The following is an 18,315-nucleotide window of genomic DNA, read 5'->3' on the forward strand; positions in this document are numbered from 1 at the left end:
TAATTTCTCGTGGAAACTGACTACCATGGTGATGTTCTTATCCTCATTGTACATCATAATTGCTCATATTGACAGATATAAGAGTTATGATTGTGATGAACCAAATTAATGGTTAATTATTAATTCTACTACCACACACAAACAATCATAATAATATAACACATTAGGCAACATTACAACGTGACTTTCTTGCATTGTTTTCCGTCAGTCTTGGGCGCTATGTTGCAGAACTGTTACATTTCTGTTTGCTGAGCTGAAGGTCAAGACCGATGTAAGGATTCCGAAGCTGACGACGAGTCCTGCGGAACGTATCGCCTAGTAATGTTACTAAGCTATGACTTTATCATAACTGTATGTTCCTGGTATCAAACGTGACGAATGACTAGCGGATAACAATGATGCAAATCCAGGGACATCGTCCACAGAATAATTTATGTGACCATTTCTTTTTAACGTGCCCTTCAGTCTACCTTCATTCGTGTTTTCCAAAATTGCAAGAGCAATAATGTAATAAACTGATTACATATGCAAATTGTCGCTCAGAGCCCAAGCTGCTCTTCTTACTGCTAATTGTTTAAAGAGTGCTCTCTATCATGCTCCTGACATTGAATAAACAGAGTAACAATTTAAATACGCAACAGTTAAAGGTAAAACGAAAACAGTTCGTTTAGCGAAAGCTTTTACTGAGAAATGTAGTTACTTCGAGATCACATTGTGATAAACAGTCGTTGCTCCACAAAGCTTCGCAATACGAACAGTCCTTGGTTAAAATATCACAAAAAACTGCTGATGTACCTGAAATGAAACACAGCCATATGATAGTCAATAATCTTCCACGTAACGTTAATTTCACAGAACTCGATAGCTCAGACGAATAGAAGATGCTCTGAATGCTAATGACAATGGAAAAAATAGCGGACTTCATGAATTTTACTTTATTTGCCAGTTCCATGTATCCACGCTGCTCTGTGGCTGTTACAGATTTGTACCGTCAAGGACTAAGTTACTCATCCCTGCAAGCGTGATTAGTTGTGACATATCTTACGCGAATTCAGTTTCTTCTAAAGTAGAAAATGTTTATTGTACAGTAAGTACTCATAAAAGTCATTGCTCGGCACAAATATGCCGAGCATTACTGTTACGTCGTACTTTAAATTATTGTTCTCGAATGGAAAGAGGACGTCGGTTCATGTAGACTGGAAACACTTAATGATTTTTTCATAATGTACAACAGTTATAACGAATTCATTTAGAAGAAATATTCGGTTATTTTATGCAAAAGTCCTACATTTTCGTTGCTTGATGTGTGAAAGGAATTAGAGACAAAGGGTGTCTACCCTTTTAGAACAGTCGCTCCTTCACATTTCTTTTTATTAGCATATTAGATGGAATTAGTACATTGGAAAGGGGTGCTTTCAAATGTCGTGATTGCTTATACGGCGCTGTAGAACATAATTATAAGAAAACTAATTGACAAAGTGCGGTGTTAGATACAATACAACTCAGCAATTTCTGGATGATATTCGACGAAATGTAAAGACAGACGGGCTATTGGCTTCAAGTTTCACGAAGTAATTTGGTGTAGCCTCAGTGTAATCTTTCAGATGCTATCAAGGGATGATAAAGTCTCCGTTATAGATGCTTCAGCCGAATTTAGTTCCTCGTCTCCGCCTGCCTGCCCTAAAATGTTTCTGAAATTCCTATACCTCTTTGTCACCTTCAGAGATACACTAATTAGTTTTCCACAGGTCATAATTACGCGCTTTTGGGGCAGACTCATTACGAAACTCGTATTAAACTTCGACCTACGGCTCGCTGGTGTAGAAAGCAAACAAAGTACACGCAGCAAGACGAGGGAAGCCGCAGACGTTCCGGAATTTAGGGAACTTCGCAAGCTTTGATGCACTTCGCAAGCTTTGATGCACTACTCGCAGCCTTACACCTGGTCGGGATCAACGAACGGATACGCCGTTTCATTGCTTTTACGGCTCTGACGCGATCAAAGTATTTCGCGTCAGTGAATGAAACAAAACCTGACCTTCTAATTACTTTCAAAGAGTATTCTCTCCAAACGAAATTAGCATTCAGCTCCTAGCCAAAGATTTTTACGCTGATACCAATGATCTAGGCCTTAAGAAGAAACAGCTAGTTTTTACAAAGGCGTCCATTTGCCAGTAGCAATACATGATTACAAGAGTAATGCCTAATTTCTCATAAGTATTAAACTTTGATATGTTGCTAATGATCCCGCGGGACTTCATTATTTCGACGACAGTAAATAAGAGGCCTGCACCGTAAATTTCTTCATCATAAAATTAATTGGACTAAGGCATGTATCATTAGAAGATTACTGATCTGTCTATCAATAAAGATATCACTGCGAGATTTTGTATCAAACAAAAGTGAAAAACTCTTGGTTATTCAGTACACTCTCAAAAATAAAAGTTCCAGAAGGCTTTTGACTCATATACTGAATATATTTCCAATTTATGATGGATATTTCATTGAGTTATTATCTATTGGTACTACCCTTAACGATTTCATTTTTTTTAAATTAACACATAGGTGTCTGGACTGTACCAATTGTAAGTTATTTGACAGTAATAATTACAATGGTTTACTTTTAAGCCACTGATGGATGTAAAAGTTCATTTGTTGCATGCGAAAAAAAAATTTTTTCCTAAACAAATTTGTGAACAGCACAAAATTTTTGAGACCACTGAAAATGTTTATGTTCAGTAACATTTAACGTTAACTGAGTAGATAGTGCCGGAGTGAGTGAACTGGATTACTCTACTTTATACACTTGTAATGCAAGGGTTTCAATAAGTTAACGAACAGTTACAATGTAAGAGTTCCATAAAGTTAATGAACAGTTCAATCGAGAATTATGATTGGCTATAGCATAACACTCGCGAACTATTTTTAAATTGTTCAATAATACAGTACATGCGGGAGGACTTTATAATTCAGGAAGTTGACTAACTTAGCCACCCGTTGTTCCTTTGAGTTTACGCTTTCCTAACTATAACTAACTCTACCATATATTTATTTAATTCATTGTCTCAAGCGAAAAATTGTTTTCTGATTTACATTGAAGGACATGTTTACGTTCACTGTGACTTTACGTAAATAACTCCCGCGTTTCGGCTTCTCGCTGTGCTCGTATCAGCTTCAATAAGGGGAATACCGTTATGAAATTTTCGAAAGATACTGTAGGTTTAAAATATTTATTGAGTGTTTTGGGCGTTTTTTGAAACAAATATTTCTATTTCTTGCACTCTGCACAGGTAATTTAATATTTTGGATCTGAAATATTCGTTAACATGTTACATTAAACGTCAAGAAAGTTACTATTTCACGTACTGTGCAAAGATGTAAAATAAGTTGTGTAAGAAAGAATGTTTAGCAGCCTTTCCACAGTGAACAACGTAATAATACAAGAAATTAATTAGACTCGAGAATCCGTAAACTGTTATCAGTAATTTTTTGTTATTACATGTTTCTTCGTTTTTCATCAGCTGCCATGTGCCGTAGTATGCATTATTACTGAGGTGAATAGTTTGGTAGTACACATTCCGGATTGAAGCGGTTTATGCTGTAAACAACGTGCACAGTGAGTGGCGCGGAGAGTAAATACTGCCGTCGTCATGCGCACACGTGGGGCTGGGTTCGATGCCAGCATTGTTTACGCGTTTCGATTATACATCGCAAGCCGTGTCCATATCCCCAGGTGCGTACTGTGCAACGCTTTCGGCTGCTGTCTATTGAGTCCTCAATTCGGCATCTGTTGTCAAAGTTCTTCACCTGTAGAGATGTAGTTATATTCCCCACACGGGTGTTTCTTTCTCACAGACAAGCTGAGGTATTCGGAATCGTGAAACAATATTATTGTTTTGAAGTATTATTCCACGAACGGCTGGACCAGAGTGAAACATTAATGGAGTAATTTGAACTGACAGCTGGTGTCAGCTTTTAGACGAGTGTTAAAAATGGTAATCTATTGACTTTAAAAGTATAAAAAACTTGAAATCCTCTTGTATTGTTAATGGCTGAGATTTTGTGCTAAATATAACTTCCTATTATCACTGTTGCTGACTTCGTCGACTCCATAAATCTATCCATTTTGTAACCGCTTCGCTGAACTCTCGGTCTCATACCACTGTTGCAACTTGGGCGCTATGGAACTGTACCATTGTCAGAAGAACCTTTTAAATTACTAATATTTTATCACCAATGATGTAGAATTCCTAGGTAAAATAATGAAGATACACGCCCTGTGTTCTGAGTACTTTTCGTAAGATAGTTTAGTGTTTTTTTTTTTATTTAAGTATTATGTCCTTTTATATTTATTCCATATAGCGTCGAACTTGGTAAATACATGGTAAACACTGCGCTGTCTTGCAATATATTCATTCACAACCGGTTTCGATCATTGATCATCTTCAGAGTGGAAAAATATTGTAACAGATTCACATGTCATACATGCTACTTAACCAGAAAAGATGACATAGCTGACTTGCAAACAACAGAAAAAGATACTTCACTCCTTATACCGGCTTAATCAAACAGGAAACATTAAAAATGAAGCCAAGTGACAGCAGTAAGTGCACAGCACCATTGCTCAGGCACAGCAACATCCAGCAGGTTAACACAAACCCAAATTATAAAAACGCTAAATCAACTGTAGTCTGTTTGGCGAAGTACCTACCGCTTCCCATGACATGTTTTAAAAAAGGCAGTCTTTTTGAGTTAGGGGTCAGCTGCGACAAATGCCCCTGGAGGTCGTAACAGTCTGTTCGGGGCCAGAGGTGCGTAAATCTCTTGGACTGCAGCCATTGTAGCTAGGGAACAATAAGCGTGTTCATCAGCCAGGTATAGCCAAGTAAAACTGCCGTCTTTTACTGCGCCAGAGGTGCGACACAATCGAGAAAATAACTAACAGCAGTGCGAAGAACGTCAAGCCTGATACACAAGGTATTTATAACTTTCTGAATGAGAGCTGCAGTTCCTGCACGCCGCACATAAAGCAACGTATGTCTGAAGCAACAATAAATCTGCCGAGAGATACCGGCAGTTCACAGCGGCTTTTACGTCGTTACCTTTAACAAAATCTTCGAAGGAAAATACGCTCACGTCACCCGAAATTTTTGGTCTTAGTTCAAGGACACCGCGCATAGGCTAATCTGAAACATACACACTTATGTTTCATCAGGCTCCATCTCGGAGTATCTGCGAGCAAGACTACATGAAACAAATAGAACACTGGCGGAGTGTTTTGAGACTAATGTCTTGAGCACTGACGTCGTTAGCTACCTTTGCAGACACAACTTTAACTGTTTCAGGATCGCTAAAGAATTCTTCTGCTCGTAAGTCATGTAGTACTTCGTTTTTTGATGTTCTCGCTGTCAAAACGTTAATGTCCGCTGTTGCCTTCATATTTTTATTAACACACTACAACTTCAAATAAAGGTATCGAATCATGTGGCGTTGTGGATTAGACTCTGGTTTCGCACTCCGAGGAATAGGGTTGACTCCTCCTGGCTATCCAATTATACGTCTTCAATGACTTCCCTAAATTGCTTAACGCAAACGCAGCAGTTTCTTTCCGCATCATTTCTCTGTAGGAACTTGTGTGTCCTTTATAATAACGTTGTCGTTCACGGCAAGTTAAAGCCCAGCTCTATAAACAGAAGATGATTAGAAATTTCCTTTGAAAAATGCAAACAAGTGTGTAATCGTTATTATTTACTTCGAATACAAAAGTTTTCATTGAGATTTACAGTTCAGCAACATACAGTCTGTGGGGCGGCGGATTTGTGAGAAAAATTATGCTTGCTGTACAAATGTTTGTTTGTTGAATCAGTTTCTAGCTTTTAGAATGTTGTTAACGCTGTCTTTCGCCGTTCTCAACACTGGCTCTCTAATTCCTTTTTAGCCCCCAGAAGGTGATTTAACAAAACGTGAAGCCTGTAATTAGAGTTCCTAGTGCCCACTTCAGATGAGAATATAATTATAGCTGCAGCTTATAGCTCTGAGGAATTAGGAGATTGTCCGGGATTTCTAATCAAAACGATTTTCCAAAATAGTTGAGTATATTCTCAAAGTCACAAATAAAAACACACAAGTATCCCTACAACCTAACTAACAGAGCAGTTCAGAGTCTAATGCGCTGATGCAACTATAAATGTCCGAATTAAATGTTAAAAAGAATGCTCGCCATAATTTGATGAGAATATTTCATCAAACGCCACGCTAAATATTTGGTAGAATGTCTGTCCCGCGACGGCACGTGAAAATACGACAATACGCAATCTGAAGCTAGATAATGAAAATCATCCCAGAATTAACACTTCACTTGAAATGATTTCATGGTTCCGCGTATCTCTAGTAACTTAATAGGGCACCCGAGGCTGTTTGTCGCAGTGATACCGACGCGACGCGACTGCCGACACAGATGGCGTGTCATTCAGCGTCTGGAGAGAACTGGGGCCTTGCTTCCTCGCGCAGCGTTCTTATATATAAAGCCGCGGTGCGGACGGCTAAGGGAACGCCTGATCAAATCGGCTCTCCCGACTAGCCGCTGGGCTAGTAACGCACCACTTCAAGTTACATAATAAATTATAGCTTCTTTTGCTGATGGCCGATGAAGCTCTTAATTTAACTGTGCATTCAGCACGCAGGTAAGTATTGATAATAAAATTTTGACGTGGCTAACTTAAATATTTTGGGCGAAAGAATTAATTTAATTGCACTGCACGCAGCAGATGAGCTCTGAACTGTCCCTTTTGAGATCCGCTATCGTATGATTTTATAGGTATTCAAAAGAAACTTTTCACATCTTCATAGTCATATCGGACCTCCAACCTATTTAAATCTAAACATCCTAGCCTTATTTACTAGCCTACTTAATCTATCTTGCTTCCTTCAGTTTTGAGATGAAAACCAGAAAATCATGAATTTCCACTAAAATCTTAATTTGTGAAATCCAAAGTACAGTTTTTATTAAATCATTATGAAAGATGAATCTAAATATAAATTTTGAAGTCTCTAGCTCTTTTCTGTTGCGCCAATGATTTTTACAGAAAAACGTCCAAATTTCGGAAATGGCTGAAGTTATCGAACTGATATTTAACACATATTAATTTAATATTATTCCTGACATTATAAAAGTTTTAGGTCATTTGCTTGATTTTTAAGGTATTGCGCAACATTTATGACGTCAGAGCTAGTTACAGCAGACTGGCTGGCACACAATTGAAAACTGATGTGAATTTACTACAGCGTGAGTAGGCTGCTTCCCTACAAGTCCTCCGTCATATTTTGCAGTATCATTTATTTTGTTTTGGACATCCGTTTTTAGCCAGTCAGACCAATTGCTTAATTCTCTTACAAAATCGATTGCTTTCATTTTTTTGAGAGTGATGCATTTGCTTACTCATTTACTACGATGAAATAATTCCTATAGCACATTACCTCCTTGATTTTTGTTGTTACTGCCTGGCTAACGTACAGACGACGTTTAAACTGGAGACCGTTAAATATCAGAAGCCTTTTGCGTCCTAATAGTGTTACGTTCACTAACTTCTGAAATATTTTTGTGTCAGTTTCGATTTTCCTATGCTGTTGCTTGGTCTTTTCTAAGCCAATACACCTTTATGTTGGGAGGGAGAATGGTGGGGCTATAGGGCTGTACAACATAAACTAGCTGCAAAGGGCTCTCTAACACACGTTACTTGATCTAATACAATCGTGTTATAGGAAGAACACGTGAATATTTTGCTGAATCAGTGAACATGATCGCCGGTCGGAGTGGCCAAGCGGTTCTAGGTGCTTCAGTCTGGAACCGCACGACCGCTACGGTCGCAGGTTCGAATCCTGCCTCGGACATTGATGCCGGCCGCGATGGTCTAGCGGTTCTAGGCGCTCTTTCCGGAACCGCGCGACTGCTAAGGTCGCAGGTTCGAATCCTGCCTCGGGCATGGATGTGTGTGATGTCCTTAGGTTAGTTAGGTTTAAGTAGTTCTAAGTTCTAGGGGACTGATGACCTTAGAAGTTAAGTCCCATAGTGCTCAGACCCATTTGAACCATTTTGAACATGATCATCTCTGAGCGCTTGGCAGGTGAAAATTGTGTAGCATACTGGAGTTCAGGTCCAGGTTAGCAGCTGCATATACTGCGTTACAGATTGAAAGTTTCAGTTCAGAAACGGAATCTGAGTAAGACTTACAATTCTCCACATGGCACTCTGAGAGTTAAACGTTACACAAATTTTTCAGGGGACCTTTTCTGTTAAGATTTTTATGGAAAACGCACAAAAACTTGAGCTGAGTATGGCTGCCGCGTATGTTGAGGGTGTCCCAGCATCTACAGTATTGTCCTTGGTCTGTGTACGAGTCCCGATAAACTACGCCCTTTTAATCCGTTCACAAAATATCTTCCGTTCGTTAGTTATTTTGGTGAAATTATATATCCTTTGTTACAAAACATCCGTGTACGTGAACATTGCTTACACAGTCAACAGATACTGTTTCTAAAACGGTGCAGTGTCTCAGAAATTAATGGTCTGATAGCATGTTTATTAAAGTGAATATTTCAAGTGACTGACAGCTGCTAAAAGGAAGACCAGTCTTTAACACCGCATGATGAGGCCCTCTGACTTGTCACGCTACTGTTTGCGTTTCTATTCCCTTCCTTAACGTATGGCTTACTCAACAGTAAGACACCGAATCAACTATGAACGCAGCAGACGCTCACTGAATACATATCACACCTTCGCGGACAGCTGTTGATGGTTGTGGCTTATGGGAACTCAGCAACGATGTAATGAGCGTTTTGTTGTTTGATTTCGTCGTCCTCGTAGTCATCTTCGTTGCCGTCGACGTCTTCTTCTTCTTCTTCTTCTTCTTCTTCTTCTTCTTCTTCTTTTTCGTAACCCTCTTCGTCTTCAGTCCGAAGACAAATAACATTCAGCGCACGCTCGGCTATATTGTGCAAGACGTTTGCTCTCTGCATAACTACTGCATTCTACATCAATTTGAACCTGCTTACTGCATGTTTTATTCCCCTCTTCTCTCCCTCACCACTTACGTCCTTCCACTACCGAATTAGGTATTCGCTGCTGCCTCAAGATATGTCTTATCAGTATTCACTGAAGTGACGAAAATCATGGGATATCCCCTAGTATCGTGTCGGATCTCCTTTCGCGCGGCCTATTGCAACATCTCGACGTGGCGTGGACTCCACAAATCGTTGAAAGTCCGCTGAGGAAATATTGAGGGACGGACCGTCGATAGCCGTAGATTATTGAGAAACTGTAGCCGGCGAAGGATTTTGTGCACGCACTGACCTCTTAATTACGTCTCATATCGGGCTGTCTGTTTCGTCAAGACATTCGCTCGAATTGAAGAATGTTCGTCATTCCAGTCAGCCAACCAGTTGTGGCTCGGTGACATGCGCATTGTCATCTATAAATGGTTCAAATGGCCCTGAGCACTATGGGACTGAACATCTGAGGTCATCAGTCTCCTACAACTTAGAACTACTTAAACCTAACTAACCTAAGGACATCACACACATCCATGCCCGATGCAGGATTCGAACCTGCGACCTCATCTATAAATGTTCCATCGTTGTTTGGGAACATGAAGTTCATGAAAGGCTGAAAGTGGTCTCAAAGTAGCCGATTATCACCATTTCCAGTCAATGTTCGGTTCAGTGTGACAACAGGAACCAGTTCATTCCATGCAAACGCAGCCCCTATACAATTACTGAGACATTACCAGCTTGCACAGTGCCATGATCACAGCTCGGGTCCAGGACTTCGTGGTATCTGCGCAATGTAATTTCCCACAGGGCTCCGACCATTATTCCTCTTTCAAAGTCTGTTAATTCCGTCTTGCGTCCATAATCACGTCGGACACCTTTCCACGTCAATCACCTGAATACGAATGACAGCTACTTCAGTGCACTGTCCTTTTATACCTGGTGTACGCGATGCTACCGCCATCTACGTATATGAGTTTTGAAGCCTCAGTATACATAATTTTGTAATTGAGTAGGAGCATAAAGCTCTTTTCGTTTTATTTCCATTCATTAGTTCTAATCTTTATTAACGCTAAACTTCAGTATTCTAGTGTAACCTGTGGGACAGCGGCTCCGTCTGTTTACGAGAGACTGAAAACTATTCTTGTGATCAGCCAGAAAGCGATGGAGAACATACTGACCACAGTTCCCGTCTGCAAGTCCACATTCTTGTTTTGCTCGCTGAAAGAAACGCTTCTACTCTCTATTTACACAATATAAATGAAATTTTTGAGTTCTGATTGGTCGATATATTTGATAAACTTTCTCAAGCAAATACAGTAATATTCCTGTTAATAATAATAAGCAAAATAATAATAATAATAATAATAATAATAATAATAATAATATAATAATAATAATAAGCAAAATAATAATAATAATAATAATAATAATAATAATAATAATGTCTCTATCATAAACAGCAATACGAGCAGTTCAGAGGCGACCTCTACGGTACGTTCCCATTAAATAATCTTTCGCCCTGACTTCTGATAATCAAAGTTAATTGCTCGCCACAAAAGTGGAAAATACTGTTACCACTTGCCATGCGGTTTCGTAAACGTTATTGGAGACAGAAAAACAGTTACTTCCGCGAAATCAAAGCGATCCAGGACGCTGTACAGTCCTCGCGAGTTCACTTCCCTTTTGTACTGTAAACAAGCGTTTAGTTGCAGCCTTGCTGTCACGTTACCCGAGACGGCGCGTAGGCCAGCGTTTGACTGATGCGGTCCAAATGGTAGCTGGGAGAGAAGTGAAGTCCTCTACAACCTCTCTGTCTCTATTTATATATGGGTACAGTGGACGGCCGAAGAGAACACCTGTCGTCACCCGCTCTATCCCCAGGTCGCAGCATCTAAATGGCCGCTCTCTCTAACTCATATCATTTTATAACACTGATGCGTATCAATTTACAATCTTCGTAATTTTTCTATCAATGTAGTTCAGCAGGCTTTAATCACAGAAAATCCTTTACTACATATAAACTTTACCGTCTAGAATTTTTAGAACGCAACCGACGGTAGAACATGACCTCTGAACTACATCTTTAAGAGACCTTGTATTGATTGTTATTTACATCAGTCTTTAAACTTGCTATATCTTCATTATTTAATGTGTTTAATTACATGCTGTGCCGGCCGGGGTGGCCGAACGGTTCTAGGCGCTACTGTCTGGAACCGCGCGACCGCTACGGTCGCAGGTTCGAATCCTGCCTTGGGCATGGATGTGTGTGATGTCCTTAGGTTAGTTGGGTTTAAGTAGTTCTAAGTTCTAGGGGACTGATGACCTCAGAAGTTAAGTCCCATAGTGCTCAGAGCCATTTGAATCATTTACATGCTGTAATCATAATTTTCTAGCATTAATATAACAGGCACTTAATCTACTGCAAGTAGGGACGTTTTTGTTTCAAATTTAGTTTTCAGTAAATTGCTCGGAAACTATTAGAGGTAGCTTAATGGGGTCACATAGATACATTTTTTATGTCGTACTGAAGTTTCGTATTTGTAAGTCTAATATTTAGAGCCTTCAATTTTTCTTGAATACTCCGCTTTTGACCAAAATAAGGTTCTAATCAAGTTGAAACTTGTAACGGTTGATTTTGAGATATATCTGCACATTCTAACCAACTTTTGGCTTTCTAGCTTCATTATTTAGCGCCACCTGTTCTTTTCTTAAAACTATGTATTTGGGGAACGATATTCATCTGATGACTCCGAGATTTAACAATTTAGACATTAATATACTGAAGCATATGTTGACAAAGTGTGGTGAAGTAACTTTTAACTGTTAATTTCATCCTTAGATTATGCCACAACCCTTCGTATGCTACGCACAGGCATGTTATGATGACCTGGACTCTAATAGCAGTGAACTGGGGTAAGTTCCGGCACACACGCTCTCCTCTGTATCTCTCGAATGATAACAGCGCTTGATTCTGCACAAACACTCATTTCGGTATCTTCTATTCTCCAATTGTCTGTGCTGGTCCTTGACCATGTTTGATTTTCATGTAAGGCTACGTCCGCAGCTCGTGGTCTAGTGGCTATCGTTGTTGCCGCTGGATCACAGGGTCCCAGGTTCGATTCCCGGCCGGATTGGGGATTTTCTCTGCGCGAGGACTGCTTGTTTGTGTTGTCCTCATCATTTCATCACCATCAGCATCATTCGTGACAGTGGATGATTGGACTGTGTCAACACTGGGACTTTGTACAGGCGCTGATGACAGAGCAGTTGCGCGCCCCACAAACCAATCATCATCATCATATATGATCATCAAACATCATATAAGGCTAAACCACAAATAAATCCCCCCCCCCCTTAAAAAACTTGTTATTACTTAAAGATATGTCTGATGTGAGGAAACTTGTCTTTTCAGGAAGTCTTCACTTGGTATCATCATCTTTAAGTCTGTCCTCGGTTACTTTTCTGCCAAAATACGAAAAAAAGTCTTCACCTTTTCTTATTCAATTGCCCCTGTGACACATTGCATAGGCTGACTACACTCCATTACCCTTTTTTGTTTTTATTGACGTTCATCTTTCAACACTATCTAGACTTTAATTGTTACGTAGGAAGTTTTCAAGACTGCGACAGTACTGTAAATTTGTGAAGTAATTTCTACTGCTTTAGGCACTGTTAACCAAGATTTAATTACCACGACTCTTTCCAGTACAGAAAGATACTTATACAGGGTGGTCAGAAACAATTTAAAAAGCTTGTAAGCATCTTGCAGCGTAGGTTGTCCTAAGAAATAGTTGTTAAGAAAAAAATTCGATACCTTGGGCCGATTACGAGCTAATTAGCGTTGAAGTTAGCCAGTCATGCAGTTGCGCACGAAAATGCAAGCGGCACGCCGGATACAAAGGCTGTCAGTTGTTCTCATAGCGTAAATGATACCGCACGATACTGCTCCGCCTTTGTCTCGGTTTCGATCCTTTCTGCCGTCTCATGTCCAACCTTTGTATTGCTTTTTTGTCAGGTTCCAGGAAACCAAAAGAAGAACATGTTTGGCGAAACCGTCTTTGGTGTGCCGCTTGAATCTGCTCTCACAACGGCCTGATTGGCTAACTTCAACATTCATTAACTCAGAAAGGGGGCAACGTGTCGAAACTTTTTCTTATTTATTTCTCAGCACAACCATTCTGCAACACAGTTACAAGCTTTTCAGGCTGTTTCTGACCACCTTGCATTTTAATGTGTACATTTAGTGATTTGCATATGTATATCAGGATTGTTTATGATACATAACGTCAGTGGCACACACATCAATTGAATCTAATGAAACTTCAGCTTAATGTAATGCACATGTAACTGGAATGCATCTGATGATGACAGCATTCTACCGAAACTCCTCGTGCTCATTAAATATTAGTAAAATGTGGGTGAAACAGTAGAAATTGATTCATAATCTATCTAATGTGCTCGACTTATGGGTTCTCTGTTAGAAGTAAAATGTCATCACACACTGTAAACCGATAAAACTTTAATGTCTTCTTCCAGTACTTCTCCAAATTTCTCATTGCTTTGCTTTGCTTTTTGTCCCCTGTTCACCTGAAAATATATTGAACAACTACGGCTCTGTCGCACTTCCTCGTTTACTGCCTCCTTTTGACGTTCTTCGAACTGTAACCTGGGTTCTCTTAGAGCTGAAAAATCTTTCGGTTGCTTGAATTCTATTCGAGATAACATCATAATACGAAAGAAATCATTGCAGTTAGCGTCGTAATTTTTTTCCATTTCTGTCAGTGCTATGAATGTAGGTTTGTCTTTTTCTTTTCTTTTCTATATTTATAAATTGCTGGGTCACTACAGCTTCGTTGTTGCTACACTTCTCCCCAAACCTAAGACGATCTTCTCCATTTCGGTTTCGACAGCTACAGCTAAAACGGTTAGCAGCGGAGTGCAGCAGAGCATGGTGCGAAGTGCTCATGAAACGGAATTTGTGAACAGCTCTTAAATCAGAATCGATTTCGACTGCCTCTAACATAATCATCTCACTGCTCTATTAAAAAGATCGAATATTACGATGGGAAGGTACTACTGTCTGAAATATAACAGGAACCCAAAAGCAAGGTGTCTTGTGGTAGGAGGCATAAGATTCTCCAACTGAAAAAGCTGAAGCATGCGCTTTCGGTTAACGCTTACTGCGTGCCATTGTTGTCATTGTTAAAATCGCTTAAGTTGCAGTTCCTGTTTGAACAGTGACACCTGGCCTCCGAAACCTCCAGTACCTCTCTGTACCCTTTTAAAACAATTATTTTTAACTGAAAGTATACAGCAGGATATAAGGAAAATGGAAGCTTAATATAAAACAAGAGCCAAATTAAATTTTACATATACTTATTACCGTTTTAAGTTAAATTCTATAGCAGAAAACAACCTAACCTTTTAAGTGCAGGTTGTGATTGCTGTACCTGACATAACATTACTAAGTCCGGTTATTAGAGCGCTTCTACAATAATGGAAATAGACTGATCTAGGCACCACTGCCTTCCACTAACTCTTCTTCAGATTACTGACGATCTCGGAAGCTGTTCCTAGTTTTCAAACGTTAACTTCGCCTATTGATGTAGTGTTTATTAAGACTGAAGTGAATTACTTTCACATAAGTTCATTTCGATCCGACTTTGACGCCAAGCCAAATTATTCAACGATCGAATGAAAGTTAATTTGAACTGAACGGTTTTAAATTATCTGTTTCAAACGAAACTTTTCATCATCGACATTATTGTCTACTGTTGTTCGTTTAACGCTGCGCTGCGGCCATTGGCTTACGAAGCAATCCTCATGTGGGGGTCAAATACTTATTTTACTTTTTTCCGTGATGAAAGCGTCATGTTTTCAGGTGCGGGCTCCTATTCAGAATGATCTCTCATTACAGTCTACCGTAAGCCGTGGAAATAAGTAGAAAAAAATTAGTGACTCATTCTACACGTTTATTTGCCATGACTGTGTCCGCGGTACAGGACGGCGTGTACAAGCACGAACTCAAATAATCCTATATAAATTACGTAGAATATTTTCTGTTAACATAAACTTTAGAAGACACAATATTTCCTATTGATTATGAGTTTACACAGCTCATAGAAAGAATCAGCACATAGAAATCTGTATAAGTAAAAATCAATTGCCGCATCTATGAAAGATCGTCATCTGAGAACGGCTTGACCGGTTTGGTAAGCGCATTGGACTCGCATTCGGGAGGAACTAGCGTCCGGCCATCTTGATTTAGGTTCTCCGTGATTTGCCTAAATTACTTCAGGCAAATGCCGTGATAGTTCCCTTGAAAAGATACGGCCGAGAGAAGAGCAGAGAGAAGGAAACAATGAGTTTAGGATGTATGTATATATTTCCCATACATAGCAAATGCGAAGCATTGCCGCGTCGCTAGTATAATACATAATTTCGTCTGGCTAAACGAGCAGGTGCAAGTCTTTCAATTAGAGCCACTTCGTCGACGTGAAGGTCTCTAACCGACCCCACTTGTCCAACCAGGAAAAGAGCACTTACAGTTTAAGGTGGTGTCTGAACCACGTGTCGTTTCTGGTGACTCCTCACATCATGGATAGGTGAAGGCTACATTAAAGGCTGAATGGAGATTTCCTTGGTCCGCTCGGATTTCGAAACCGCAACCACTCGATTTCCAGACACACGGTTTATCGCTACAGCACCAGGCCCGACATAATGGCAGTACAAACCTCCAAAGTAAAATACCATAGTGTGTAGAAATCATATTCGCAGACTTCAAAGATTACAAGTAGAGTGTCATACTAGTATTCCGTTTGTAAACATGAAAGGAGAATACCAAAGTGAGTGCAATCGAATTGTGGAGGACGGCAGTCTCACAGTCCAAATCTCGGTTTCCGAGATTTTCCAAAACCCTTCAGGGACACACTGATATGATTCTTTTGTAAGGGCACGGACGATTGGTTTCCCTTAACAGAGCTTATGTTCTGTTTCTAGTGACTTCTCCGATGCGGAGTTAAAACCGTTATCTATATTGTTATTTTCAGTACAATATGCAATTCAGAAAGAAAAAGAAATACTTTAGGAATTCTAACGCACAAGGATTGTTATCTGCAACTGTTACTATTATTGACAGCAAGAAATATTCCGTTATAAAGGCATTAATTTATTCCGTATTAATGCAATGTGTAGCAATAATGTGGAACCCAATAATAATCAATGAATAACAGAAACACTGAACTGCACGTAATGCATATGTCAGCAGAAGCGTAAGCGATTGCACATGAGGTGTAGGCTAACAATGTACATTCACGAAAAATTCTTTCACAGATTTCTCTGATATTCGCTTACATGTGGGCTCGTCGACGGTGTGCTTTGGACCTCTAAGGCTTTCGGCGTCTCAATTACTTTTCTCGTGAAACATTAGTAACTGCTGTGTAATACTGTTCTCAGGTGGTGTTTATCGATCACTTTTAATAAAAGTTTGAATCCAGAAAGCAGTTTTTCATTGTAATGCAGAAACTTCCTGACATTACAAATGTGTTCAAATGGTTCAAATGGCTCTGAGCACTATGGGACTTAACATCTTAGGTCATCAGTCCCCTAGAACTTAGAACTACTTAAACCTAACTAACCTAAGGGCATCACACACATCCATGCCCGAGGCAGGATTCGAACCTGCGACCGTAGCAGTCCCACGGTTCCGGACTGCGCGCCTAGAACCGCGAGACCACCGCGGCCGGCTACAAATGTGTAAAGGACCGGCAAATTATTATTTTGCGTTAATTGAAATGAATGGTGCCACAACCAGGCAGATTGACTTGAATCAATATATTTTATCCTTCAAATTATTTAAATTCTTTTCCAGTATTCAAATTATCTTCTTAATATTTCCTTATTCAGCAAATTTTCTTTTACTATCATGTATGTCCGACATTTGATTGATGATGTCTATTGACTATCCTTCTTAAAAAAAAAGAAAAACTTAACTTTTTTCAACCTTCATACCATTCTTTAACTCTATTTCTTTAGATTTGCAGCTATTGTGAGAGTGGTAAGTAAGCAAATGTAACTTGAGGGGAAGCTGGACCAGACGTTCAGAAGCAAAGGGTTCAATATCTAGGTCAACATGATAGCTTATTAGCATTCTTATTAGCATAGTGGAGGTGATATGAAGTTCTTGTATACTGCTTACCTGAGATTTTCTAGTTAGATACATCGGACGGAAAATTAAGAGAGAAATAAATTTTAAAAAGCAACAAAGATATTTTGCATTTGAAATTCAGTTAAGTACAAGTATCTGTCACAAATTTTGGAATGGCTTATATTATAAAATAAAGCAAATACCCTTCTACGTTGTTCATTTATATCTGCATGATCTTTAATTATACATCCTCCATTAACGGAAACAAACGAAAAGAAAATAGGCTTACAGTAAACAAACTCCGGATGAGGTCATACAAAAATTTGAAACAGAATAGGTGACACGCAATCTATAATGTAAATTGTAATCGCAAAGTTTATCTTCACTACACTGCTTGTTGATCAACTATCGTACACGATTTAAATCAATATACATCACAGTTCGTAGCAAAAACATCGCTGCTTTATAAACTAGAATATTTTCCCTTACCGTTTCATTGTAAAAGCACGTTTTTACAACTTTATTAATGCATCTGTATGATAGATCTGTAACTCCAAATACTCAGCGAGTGCAGTGTCGACATAGTGGTTCATCTCAGACTCTTTGAATGTATTAATTTTGCATTATATTATTGTGGAAGATGTTTCAAATCTGTGTGGTATTTTTTTCCTTCACTAACAGCGCATTGTCAATTATGTATGAATTTTGTCTACGGGACGTCCGCCTTCCTAGCTGTGACATCAGTGTAGATGACTGTCATTCAGAGAACCGAGTTCCGTTGCTTATGCTACAACGCATTTATCCTTGATGAGTGGGCTGGACCAGGGCTCACTATGCCTTGTGGTGCCAACTGATGATCTACTTAAAGGAGAACCAGCCACTCCAATGTCTGCATACTCGACAACGGTAGCGAGACTGAGCTACGACCGCACGCCACTCCATACCGCATCCAAATGACACTATTGGCTTATGATGACTCTGTAGTCGATCCGTCCGCATTGGGCTATTTACGGTTAGATCGGCGGAGGTTCTCTGTTGGACATAAATTTCCAGAGTTTTCCTTTTTGCTAATAAATCTGATAGCCGTATATTACTGTATATAGTAAGAGAGTTAGTCACAG

At 39.5% G+C, this 18,315-nt stretch overlaps 1 protein-coding gene across 1 annotated transcript in view; it reads left to right on the top strand.

Annotated features, from left to right (window-relative positions):
• Positions 1 to 18,315, top strand: part of LOC126243480 (uncharacterized) — a 1,765,051-nt gene that overhangs the window by 24,530 nt on the left and 1,722,206 nt on the right. The gene's annotated exons all lie outside the window — the stretch shown is intronic.

Source organism: Schistocerca nitens, chromosome 1, assembly GCF_023898315.1.
Source record: "Schistocerca nitens isolate TAMUIC-IGC-003100 chromosome 1, iqSchNite1.1, whole genome shotgun sequence".
In the NCBI taxonomy this organism is placed as follows: domain Eukaryota; kingdom Metazoa; phylum Arthropoda; class Insecta; order Orthoptera; family Acrididae; genus Schistocerca; species Schistocerca nitens.